Genomic DNA, 12,492 nt, shown 5'->3' with positions numbered 1-12,492 from the left:
CACCTTAATTAAAAAGCCCCTCTTATCTTCCGCGGTTATTATTTTATACCGTTGCCTGTGATCCTGTGAGAGCCAGGCTTGGACCTGTCACTGTATGACCTCGTAAAAATGTTCTGCTATTATTTTATATATATATATATATATATATATATACTTTTTTTACTTTTTCCTTTAGCTAGAGGCCAGTTTTCAAGAGGAGTGAACGGGCATGTAGCTTGGAAGTATGACAGGTATAATGAGCTGGAGGGAAGAGTGAGAATCCTTTCATCAATATCTGCTGGAGGACAACTTCTTCCCCACTCTCCCTTCTTCTTCTGGGGTTTCGCCCTGGGATGGACGTGGCGGTGAAAAGCGGGGAGGGTTTGGGTTTTGCAGCTCTATGGTAGTCGCTGTCGCCGACCCACGTTCCTTGTGTCATGGACATTACGGGAACAGGAGATGCTGCTCTACCACGTCCGTCTGCTTACTCATGTCTGCAAGAAGCTGCACTAGGCGAACAGAGCGAATGTTTGGCCGTGTCGTTCTGTCATTATGCAGCCCCTCGTCTCAGAGTAGGATGGAAGGGGAGATGACCTTTTACAGAATGAAAGAGTGGAGCAGTGGCCAGCATGCTGTGGTCCCCACACTGGTCGAGGGTGGGGGGTGGGGGGTGGGGGTGGCCGTCTCTGTCAAACGCTTTTGAAGAGGCGGTTTTCTGGCATGTTTTTCAAAATTCTAAGTCATGGTTCTAGCAACCAGCAGTGATTGTGACATCAGCATTAGAATGTTCAGCTAAGAACATTCTAATCACATATGTAAGATGTTTTGTATCTTAAAGGAGTAAGCTGCTGAGCAGTTGTCGGTGGCTCTTGTTTGATAAGGTGGAGAGTGCTGATGGCAGAGGCCCTCCCCGTTTGAGAAACGTCTCGATCCTTTATGATTGATCGCTGGCGAGAGTTGGGATTTGGTTCTCGCGCTGCGATGACAGCGAGGGCTTTGGCAGTACGCACCACCCAGTGACCCCCCCCCCACCCCCCACCCCCCACCCCCCCTTCCCCACGATCTGTAACTTTGAACAGGAACAGCGAAAAGCCATCAAGGGTATGACGCTAATTAGCTTCATTAGTCAGTTCGTTTAGAGCCTGATGCTGGCAACTGTGTGATTTCCCCCAAGTCAGCAGCTTTGCGTGCCAGTGTACACTGCTCTGAGTGTGGAGTCCGGGCCCGTAACAGGAGCAGAACCCAGTCCGAAAAAAAAAACATACGAAATTTAACTGCGCTCTCACAGTAAGATGGTGATTTCAAACTTTGTCTTCAGCTATTAGGAATAAAAATCAATGCCTGGCTCATTTTTATTAATTCATTACTTCGGCTCGGCTGGCGAAGTGTTTTCTGTGATACGAAAACCACGGCAACAATAAAACAATCATGCCGTCTGAATTGCCCCCATAAAGTGGTCAATTTTCCCCTAATTGTTCCCCTGGCAAATCGTCTGAGGAGTTTTATAGTGATAGAGATTGTACAAATCCCACATGCCTGAGGGAGCCGTGTTCAGGAGCGTTATGCTAAACGCGTCTATCTCAGTCCTCCAGGTACAGTGTCTGTCCAAACCGATTTGTTCCCCAATCCGTGACACTGGGGGTGTCACAGTGCTCCCCTCTGATATTTTACTCATTCAGTTTTCAGGGAAAGGGAAAAAAAAAAAATGAAATTAACGTAAAAAAAAAAAAAAAAAGTACAGACACAGAAATGCCCAAATACCTTGACGCTTGGTGCTGCAAGGTTATGGGTGTAGCGCTTGTCTAGCTCGATCATGCAGGCGTGTTTTTTAATACCATTTCCCTGAACCGCCCTGAATGGAAGAAGGATCTCAAGCTTGCCCTGTCAAAGTGCCCCATCAGCAGAACCCCCAATCTACCCCACCCCTGCTTGCCCCCTGCTTACCCTCTGCATACTTTCTACTGCGGTGCTAAATATGACTCATTTTTCTCAGGAGGAAACTTTTATTTATCAAAAGAACTACACTAATCTCTGCTTAACCTGTTCCCGTGCCAGTCATCGTCTCGCTCAGAAACACCCTGCTTCTAATTCCCTTATATAACACCACTGCATGCGCCATGCCCTTCGCTACCTGCAGGGGGCAGTGTGGCCCCACATCTCAACGCGTGGAGGAAAAACTCCACGGTCCACTCCCAACGTTTGACAGCGAGGAAGAAAGCAAGAAAAATTCGAGAATGATGGGGATTTTTAAAAAAAAAATTTGTGCTCAAAATATTTCTGCAAACCTTGACACCGTTAGAAGAGACAGAGATGTGAAATATAAGTCTAAGGCAGTGAAGAGAGTAATTAAAAGGTAGGTTAGCATGGAGAGACCTCATCCTTTAACACTATTAGAAATGGAAGATTACCATTTCTTTTGTATATAAATAACACCTTGTCTTTACGAATTCTAAATATACACCGGCATGCCGCACAAGTGCTTAATTAAAATGCATTTTTCTGACACACCTCCCTGACTCTCCGCCCCTCCCCTCCCCTGGAGACTCGAGGCCGTTGTTCAGATGGAGGTCTTTTCTCAATGTCATGCAGGCTGTTGATCTGAACCGAGCAATTCGCAGCGAAATTCCCGTGACACAGAGTCCGCATCTCGATGTACAACACGTCAACGCACAAGCACGCGGCTGATTATGTGGAAAAAAAAAAGGTCAACAGCATTTGTACGTACTGTACGGACTTGCAGATTAGTTTGTATTGAGAAAGCACACATGAACTTCTGCGAAGAAAATAAGAGTGGTTCTCATCTCGAAAGTCCTAGTGTAAATTCCTAAGGTTTATTTTTCAGCACTCTGTCAACATTCAGAAAGGTTACAAAGATTTCCCCCCGTGGAAAACGTTCTATTTTCTACCCAGCGACTGTTTTCAGCCGATGGCCTTTACGAAATAAGCAGTCTAACTTGACCTTAACAAGACGGAGGAATTAATACTTTTTAAAGGCCAGTCACCAGTGATACCAGCAGTCCTAAAAAACCACACCTATGAAATAGCCTGGGTGTCCCAGCTAACACAAAACAGTTTTGCAACGTTGCTGTCTTGTAGTGGCAGTGTAATAACATTTACAAGACATTCCAGTAACATTGTGAGGACGTGTTATGTTGGTTGGGTGTGTCACTGACAAGGAGCCAAACCCAGTAATCCTATTGAGAGCCGATTAGATATGAATATGATTCATGCGTGTCCAATCAGCTCAAGATGATGTAATGCCATGGAAACATTCCAATTGGCTGTTTGCCTCTTCATTCGCTGTATATCTAGAGTGGGCATTGTGGGTTTGAGGTACCTGTACATGCGAGGAGGTCATGGGGTCAGAGGTCACATTCTGGTGTCACCATGGAAACCGATTTCGATACAGAGCTCGGCAGTGAGGGAAACTCTTTTTCCTGCAGACTCTAAACACCCCAGGAGCTAAATTCAGGTCTATATATATGCAGTCCGTAAGCATTTGGAAAGTGACACACACTTGTTGTTTTGGCTCTGTTACCCCAGCACATTGGGTTTGAAATAAAACCATGAATAAGAGGTTAAAGCGTAGACCAGACTGTCAGCTTGAATTTAAGGGTATTTGCATCCATATTAGGTGACCTAGCCTATGCTTACTGTGTGAACTGGACTTTAATGTGTTCATGGCTATGAATAACTGTTACATAATGAGTATTGTACCTTATCGGACCCGTGTTTTGTAGTTGGTCCAGTGACCTTTGGTGTGCACTTTGTATGTTTGTATTGTATGTTGCTTTGGACAAAAGCGTCTGCCTAATAAATGTAATCTAATGTAACGTGATCCACATAGGAATTGCAGGCATTTTTTTTCTTTCTTTTTTTTACATATTCCCCAAATTTTTCAGGGGCCAAATGCAATTGGATACTGGGCATCTCATCTGTTTCTTGGCCAGCTTTGTGTCTCTGCATCAGTAGTTGCATGCATAAGAAAGCTAACAAATGGTCTAGAGTTAATTCTAGAGTGTGCAATTTTGCATTTGGTTGCTGTTGTCTCTCAACATTAGGGCGATTGAAGTATCAATGCCAGCACGCAGGCCATAATGAGGCTGAAAAATCAGAACAAATCAATCCGAGACAAAGCCAAAACACTGGATGTGTCAAAATCAATTGTTTGGTACATTGCTTAGAAGCAAGAATGCACTGGTGAGCTCAGCAATGGAAAAAACAACCTGGTGGACCATGGAAGACCACTGTAATGGATGAGTGAAGAATACTATCAATTGTGAAGATAAACCCCCTTTGAACTGTTGAATAGACGAAGAACACTCTCCAGAATGTAGGCATTGATGTGTCAAAGACTCAAATAAAGAGGTTATATATAAATATATAGATAGATACAGAACAGAATGGCCAGGTTAGAGTTTGCTAAAAAGTACAGTAAAAAAACTTTAGAGTTCTGGGACAAACTCTTTTGGACAGATACGATGAGTTTTAACTTGTACCAAAGTAATGGAAAGAGTGAAGTTTGTAGAAAGAAAGCACCCAACCCAAAGCACCCCCCCCCCCCAAAAAAAAAAAAAAAAAACTCACTGCACGACGCTTCACCTTGCAGCAGGACAACGATCCCGAAATACAGTAGAGTTCAGGGCCAAAAAAGTGGAATGTTCTTGATTGGCCTGAATCTAACTGAATGTGTGTTTTCATTTCTTGAAGGCAAGGCTAAAAGCCCGGAAGGTTGAAAGCGCGGAACAAACTCGAGACTGAAAATGGCTGCAGTACAGGCCTGGCAGGACATCACCTGGTAAGATACCCAGCATCTGGCAATGTCTCTATGGCTTGCAGACTTCAGAAAGTCATTGAATACAATGGATTTGCAACCAAGTACTAAATAGGACTACTTTATTTAGAATTTGATTCATTTGTCCTATTAATTTTGTTTGCCTAAAATGGGGGGGGGGGGGACGTATAAAAAGGGCTGTAATTCCTACCTGGATCACTCGATATGGATGCAAGTAGCTTTAAATTAAAGCAGACAATCTGAACTTTAACCTCATATTCATTGTTTCATTTCAAATCCAATTGTGTTGGAGTACAGACCCAAAACTACAACAATTGTGTCACTGCCCAAATACATACGTACAGCATCCAACAACAGAACAAAACCCCAATAAAAGATGTTAGATTGAAGCAATAACCATATCACACTGCCGGTAATTTCTGACCCGTGTTAATTATTATTATTGTTATAATGTTTTACAAGACAGCTGCACTGGCTGTGTATTCTTGATTGCAGCAGGGTTATGTGGAACCGTTTTTTGCCAGACGGGGTGTGTGTGTGTGTGTATGTGTGGAGAGGCTGTGGTAGAGCAGTAAATATCTGAGCAAGAATTCAATAAAGAGCAACACATTAAAGTACTTTCAGAGGGAATGCTTGAGCAAAGTCTCCTTCCCTTGCCGAATTAAAAAAAAAAAAAAAAAAACAAACTTAATGAAGACAACGCTTCTCGTTTGGCTTCCTCCGTCAGGGCGGGTGAAATGTTGTTATTGGTTTATGTGATTAAAGCGCGGCGGCAAACGACACGAATGAGCATCTGCGGTTTATCGACGTCTGGGGGTGGGGGGGGGGGGGGGGCGGAGCTAAACCACGGCGCTGTCAGTTCTCCGTGAGCGCTGTCACACAATCGGGGACTTTTGTGGGGTTAAACTGTATTATTGGAGGGATTAAAACTCATCCCGATTAAGAGGGGAGAGAATGGTTTTTTTTTTTTTGTTTTAGAAAAGAGAGAAGCTGTGGCTGCTCTGATGCATTTTCCATCGTATAGATTGATTGTTTCTGGCTGAGTGACCATTTCCTGTTTTTTTTGAAAAGAAGAAAAAAAATCAAGGTCTGCTATGATGAAGCGTGCGTGTCCATGTGCCACAGAGCGCAGAGGCGTTTTTTAAACGAGAGAATATGTTCTCGCTCGTGGCCTTGCCCGTGTCCAAGTCCTCTGCGTCATTCTGAAATCTTTGAAAAATGGAGGGGAGACAATGGCGGGATTAACTCGACAGGGAAACTGCAGTCGTTGGCCTTCTTCTCTGGCTTTGACGGAAGGAAGGAAGGAAGGAAGGAAGGAAGGAAGAGAAAATGTTTGAGCGAAAAGACTTCCGTAAGAGAAATGAACACAGGCCGTTAGCATAATGTTTTTTTGGGAAAATGGCTTAATGCAAAAAATAAAATAAAATAAAACCCAGATTTTTCGGCTACATTAGTCTGGCACACGGGGTGGGGGGGGCAGATTGTGCCCTAGCTTCAGCGCATGTTTGACTGGTCAAAGAGGCCAGTCATCGTTCAGCCAAGGACAGGAAATTAATCAGTTTCGGAGTGTCAGGGGGCGTTAAAGCTGGAGCTGTGGTAGTGGAGAGCGCTTGGGGGTGGGGGGGCGGAGGGGGGGTGGGGCTGCTTTTAACATTTCTCACGGTGCGCTGGATACGATAATGAGGAGGACGGGTTCATCGCCACGACGACCGAGAAAGCAGGAGCTCCAGCACAAGCTGTGGCGCGTAAAAAAAAAAAAAAAAATTTTTTATAAAAATGTAGCCGATGCGAAGCGGCTACTGTAAACGCCCAAACGAGCCTGCCGAAATCAACTCTGTTTACCACCGACACGAAACTCGGACGTTTATGAGTCTGTGCCTCTGCACGGGAGCGTCGTCGCGAGTGTAACCTAGCGGTGTATCACCCAAACTAACAGATGAAAAAAAAGAGGGACGTTTCACGCACGGCGAGATGACGAACGTCGTTGTGTCAACGCCGTTTGCCGGGGTAACCCGTCAGAATCGCGGACCGCTTCCTTTTTCCTCTCCGCCCGCGCGGTTGGTCGCTCAAACAACAGGGGCCCGATTTAATCTGCTTACAGTTGGGCACGCAGGCGTGTTTGCGGTGGCCGCAAAGCGAATGGTGATGTCACGCGTTTGAAGGAGATGATGATGCGTGGCGTGTAGCGGCGTGTAGAGTTTTAACCCCCCGCCAGTCACGTTCCCGGGGACCGCGATTCAAAGGAAAGGCTGAGCGTTTTTTTTTTTGTTTTTTTTGGGTCGCGGTGCTCAGCGACTCTATAAAACAGCATCGTAGGTTTTCACTGTTCTGAAGGGAGGACAGTCAGCTTATAGATATGAGTGTGAAATGGGGGGGAAAAAAATGAACAGCGGCGGAACAAGTTAGAAGCAGCCCGCGGAAAAGTTCTCCGCCACCTTGTCCCTGGCTATAAAAGGCACCTGGCTGTTAGTCTGTCACAGGTGCACCTGTGTGCCCGTGTGCATTTACACGCTCAGGTCAGTCTCAGGTGTACCTGTGTGCCCGTGTGCATTTACACGCTCAGGTCTGTCACAGGTGTACCTGTGTACCCGTGTGCAGTTATACGCTCAGGTCTGTCACAGGTGTACCTGTGTACCCGTGTGCAGTCATACGCTCAGGTCTGTCACAGGTGTACCTGTGTACCCGTGTGCAGTATAGCTCAGTTCCGTGACCTGGCAGTGAGACACACACCGAACCGAACGACACACGCCGCACAACACACATACGCATGGCACACACACACACACAGAACACACACACGCACACACCACACGCACGCAGCACACACACACACACAGCACGCACACACCACACACACCACACACCACACACGCACCACGACACACACACACCACGCACACACACACGCACACCACACCACAGACACACACACCACCCCACACACACACACGCACCACACACACACACCACGTACACACACATACACACACACACGCACACACACACACACACACACACACACACACACGAGCACGCATGCTGTGTTTATGTGCCACTTCTCTTTCGTGTCAGGGAACATTATACACAGATCAGGGGCGAGAGCTCATCCGTGTGGATGCTCCGTGTTTCGGCGATGTGCTAGTCACGAGTGGAACAGCGTGTTGTTATCGGCTGGGAACACCGCCCCCCCCCCACCCCACTCCAACCCCCCCACTCCAGTCCCCTCCCCCAATCAGATGGGACAACAAGTCGCGTTGCTGCCACGCGAACGCACAGTGATTGATTAACATGAACTTTTATGTAGCCATTATCCGCCGGCCCCCTCCCGGGCCCCCCCACGCCCCCCCCCCGGCCCCCCCGCGGGCGGAGCCGTCCGGTGATGTATGGCGGTATTATCCGGGCAGGGGGATGCTGCTCTTCCGTGCCTCCAGGTCGTTAATCTCGGGACGACACGGCGGCGGGGCGCTTAAATTGGGTGCTCTCCTAATGCACAGGGAGGGCCCTTCCTGGCGAGTGCGGGACGTCCCAGCGGGAGAGCGGGAGGGCGGGGGCAATACGGGGGAGACAGGACTCTGAGAAATGATAGAAAGTGAGGGAGCGTGTTTGTGCTCATCGTTACACTCGCTCGTAGTCTCTCGCTGCCCCGGCCCAATCAATCGACTCCGTTAGCGGCTAACCGCTAGCCTGTCGGAAGCGGGACGAGGTTCCCGCGATGTGCAGGGCCGTTGGGCCATCGCTAGCAGGGGTGGAAGGTGGTGACGATTCTAGGGGCCCACAGCTTAGGGATGGGGGACCCACAACTAAGGGGGCCCACAACTAGGGGGACCCACAACTAAGAGGACCCACAACTAGGGGGACCCACAACTAAGAGGACCCACAACTAGGGGGACCCACAACTAGGGGGACCCACAACTAAGGGGACCCACAAATAAGAGGATCCACAACTAGGGGGACCCAGAACTAAGAGGACCCACTACTAGGGGGACCCACAACTAAGGGGCCCAGAACAGTATTCTTTCATGGGGCCCAGAATTCCTAGCCACGCCCCGGTGCCACATTCAGCTGCAGTTGAAGAGGCGGCTGCCTAAGAGCGGTCAGTGTTTGGTCTGCGGCCGCGTCACTGGGGGGGGGGGTTGGGGTTGGGGCTCCTCCATGGCGGGCACACCCACGCACGTCCGTCTGCAGGCGGCACTCCCGTTTCCCGCGGCGTACTTCCTCATGTCCGCATCTCCGGAGCCTCGTTGGCGATCCGTGTGCTGTGCATCGGCGTATATCCGCATATTGTATAGTGTTTTTTTTTCTTTCCCCTGCGACGGATCTGGTTCGCCAGTCTGCTGCCAGCAGTCCAATCCAAACGGCTTTGCCTGAGCCCGCGAGGCCGTGGGCTGCGTGGCGTCCCGTCCTGCAGTGGAGAGAGCCGCTCGCGAGCCCGTGTCGCTCGCACACCGCTAACCTTCCCCGCTTCTGAGTGCCCCTCTGGGGGAGGCAAAGAGCCCAGTCCCTGCAGCTGCGCTCTCTCTCTCTCTCTCTCTCTCGCGCCTCAATTTCCCCAAAATCCCATTTCCGGGGACGATTTCATGGACGATTCCTTCTGCGGTTTAGAGGACAACATCTTTTTCCGCTTTATAACATTTCACCAAAGCGAGGAAAAGGGAGCCACAAATGATGCCCTTCGTACACTTTCATTTCGCAAGTTGTCATGCGGTGTTAATGTGTCCCTCTCAGTTTATCGTTTTTTCAAGTATTTCTTTTATGCCCCCAATACTTTTATGTATATTGAAAATGCACGGTCTCCATAGAACACTTAAAACTGTATTTAACACTGGGAGCAGAATGTGAATTCATGTTCTGTGACGTGCGGGCAGGATGCGATTGTGGATCTGCGCTTTTATAATTAGAACGCTTGATGGTTTTAATCCAATTAGCGCTTTGTGTTTATACATGTCCTGTTCCAGTTCATGCCAGTTTGAGTCCGCAGCTGAGAATGGTACCTCTGTGCATCTTTTTTTTTAACCATTTGAAGGGCAGGGTTATTGGAATGTTTTTCTTTAAAAAAAAAAAAATAATAAAAAAATAAAAAAATTTATTTCGCCAGTGTTCTAGAACTCCACTGCTTTCAGTCACCAATAGCGATCGTGACATCAGCATTAGAATGTTCAGCTAAGAACATTCTAATCACATGCTGTATTTGTGATCTCACATCTAAAAGGGTTATGAGAGAAAGGCTTGACTAATGGCAGAGAAGCATCAATATAGATCTGTATATAGATATAGATCTATAGACATAGATCTGTATCATTCAGAGTTCAGCCATTCTCTCTCTCGTGGGCCGAATGGAAGCAATGGAACCCCCCATTGTACGTGAGCCATTATTTCACATAAGCTTAAATGACACATCCATCAACTTAAAGACAGGTCGGATAGCAACGAGCAGCTAATCAGACATCCAGTTGATAGTTTGTTTGCTGATGGGCTATTTTTGCACTGTAATTATGCTTCTTAACTGTAATAATCAAACCCTAATTATGCTCTTAGCTGTGGCAGTAGCACACTTTTAAGCACTTTAGCTGGGTGTAAGTACATTTGAACCCCTTCCCCTTTGCTGTGCTTTCAAGATGAAGACATCAGGCGAAGGCAAACCCACGTTTCTTTTTTGAAATATATTTCACCTGTATCCAAGAGCAATAATAATATTTCATGTATACGTGTAGTGTGGTTTCTATGCTGAAGCTCCAGCACAGTAGATCTAGAGTGTAACTTTGAATGTGATTGGGTGCATATGAGTCGACAACATTTTTCATACGCATAATACTACCTCTCGGCCATAAAACAAGACAAAGACCCGTGGTGCTCTGCTTGCCTGTTAACAAAACAACAGCAAAAGAAAAAGACAACAACGGATTTTCAGATTTCAGCTTTTGTTCTTCCCACTTGCAGTGTAGTTGGACAGATGAACAGATTGCATATTTTTCATCAGACACACATATTTATAGCCTGTCCATGTGACACACGTGCATCTGCCTACTTATGTATAGCTATTGTAAAAATGTAACTGCACGACTGCACGATAACCGAATGTGTTGCTGTTGCCAGAGAGGATTTTATTTTCTCCCCCAGAAGACGGAACGTGTGGCCACACGTGCCAACTTCAGCACACAATGCACAATTTTTTATTCATAATTCACGCATGCAGCTGATAGTTACTGGGTGAAATATAATAACACTGTCAGAACTCCGGGGCCTATAATAGTGACGCGGGCATCAGGCCTGTCACATCGACCGTGACGCCTGCCACTCAGCCGGGCTGAGTCTGTGTTCTGATTGAGACGAGCGGGTGTGACAGAAAGACTGTCTCCCTCCCTGCTCAGGAGAGAGGGCTTCTTCCTGCAGAGGGAAACGGCTTGAAATAAACACATACACATGCTCTCTCTCTCTCACTGTCTCAATATACATCCCTCAGTCTCTATCTCTATACTACTCTCTCTCACTCTCTCTCTGACTCTATCAATATATATCACTCTCTATCTCTATATTATACGCCCTCTCACTCTCTCAATATATATCACTCACTCTCTATCTATATTACACTCTCTCTCAATGTCTCACTCACTATCTATCTCTATATTACACACACACTCTCACTCTCTGAATATATATCACTCACTCACTATCTCTATATTACGCACACTCTCACTGTCTTCTCTCTCAGTATATATATCACTCACTCTCTATCTCTATATTACTCTCTGTCTCATATATCGCTCACTCTCTATAGCTATATTACTCTCTCAATATATATCACTCACTCTATCACTATATTACTCTCTCTCAATATAGTATATCACTCACTCTTTATACTCTCTCTCTCTCCCTCTCTCTCTCACTCTCTCACACACACACACACACACACACACACACACACACACACACAGAGCAGAACATGGACAATCCCCAGCAGGGCCTCTGGTAAGGTGTGAACCTTCAGTTTGATGTTTTAACTGGCGATCGATCTACGGGTCGTTAACCTTTCGAAACATCCCGGCTAGATTTCACACAAAAGGGAGGCACATTAAAATGTCCCAGACAGCGTGATATTTCAGTCCCCCCCCCCTCCCCACACCGCACGTTTGCATGCATCGCGGTTATCTTGCAGATCAAGACGAGAGCCCTGGGCATGCTGGGATACAGTGCTTTAAGGCTGGACACTGTCTCCCTGGCTCCTCCACCGTCGCCATGGTAAAAACGCAGGTGAAGGAAAGGCAGGGAGAGGTCACAGCTGCAGAGCGAGCTGCTTACTCTTCCGCACTACGGGCTGCGTACGTCACGGGGAAGTGGATTCGGTGCCTCTCGGTATTCTCTCCCCACTTTACTCAGGAAGCTGATAAATAACACCGTTTCCTGCGCGTTTTTCCCCCAAAAGCTTTAATGGCCCGCAGTACTGAAAATGCAGGTTTTTCTACCGACCAGCGACACAACAAAAAGCTTTAGGATAGTAGAATTCTGAGATTTTTGTAGGATGTTGTTTAAATGCCTGAAGTTATGTTCTCAAACAAATTAAAACTTATGTAGATGCAGTGTAAAACAGGCTAACGACATGGGACTTGTAAAGGCTAAAAAAAGGCTTGACGTCTGAAAACTATTGCCGTCCTGGAGGGTGGACAGTGTACCAGTATTAGTTTGGATAAGAAACACTGACACAGAAAATTACATTGAAAATC

General features: G+C 46.8%; 1 long non-coding RNA gene across 3 annotated transcripts in view; it reads left to right on the top strand.

Moving 5' to 3' along the window:
• The window catches only part of LOC135262716 (uncharacterized), a 123,310-nt gene that overhangs the window by 16,700 nt on the left and 94,118 nt on the right, over positions 1-12,492 (top strand). For all 3 annotated transcript variants that reach the window (XR_010332307.1, XR_010332306.1, XR_010332305.1), the window contains exon 2: positions 4,690-4,777. This is a non-coding gene — a long non-coding RNA (uncharacterized LOC135262716). The remainder of the gene's footprint in view (positions 1-4,689; positions 4,778-12,492) is intronic.

This window comes from Anguilla rostrata, chromosome 9, assembly GCF_018555375.3.
Source record: "Anguilla rostrata isolate EN2019 chromosome 9, ASM1855537v3, whole genome shotgun sequence".
NCBI lineage: Eukaryota > Metazoa > Chordata > Actinopteri > Anguilliformes > Anguillidae > Anguilla > Anguilla rostrata.
The sequence above is the reverse complement of the archived record's forward strand: the minus strand, read 5'-3'. Positions and strand labels throughout refer to the sequence as shown.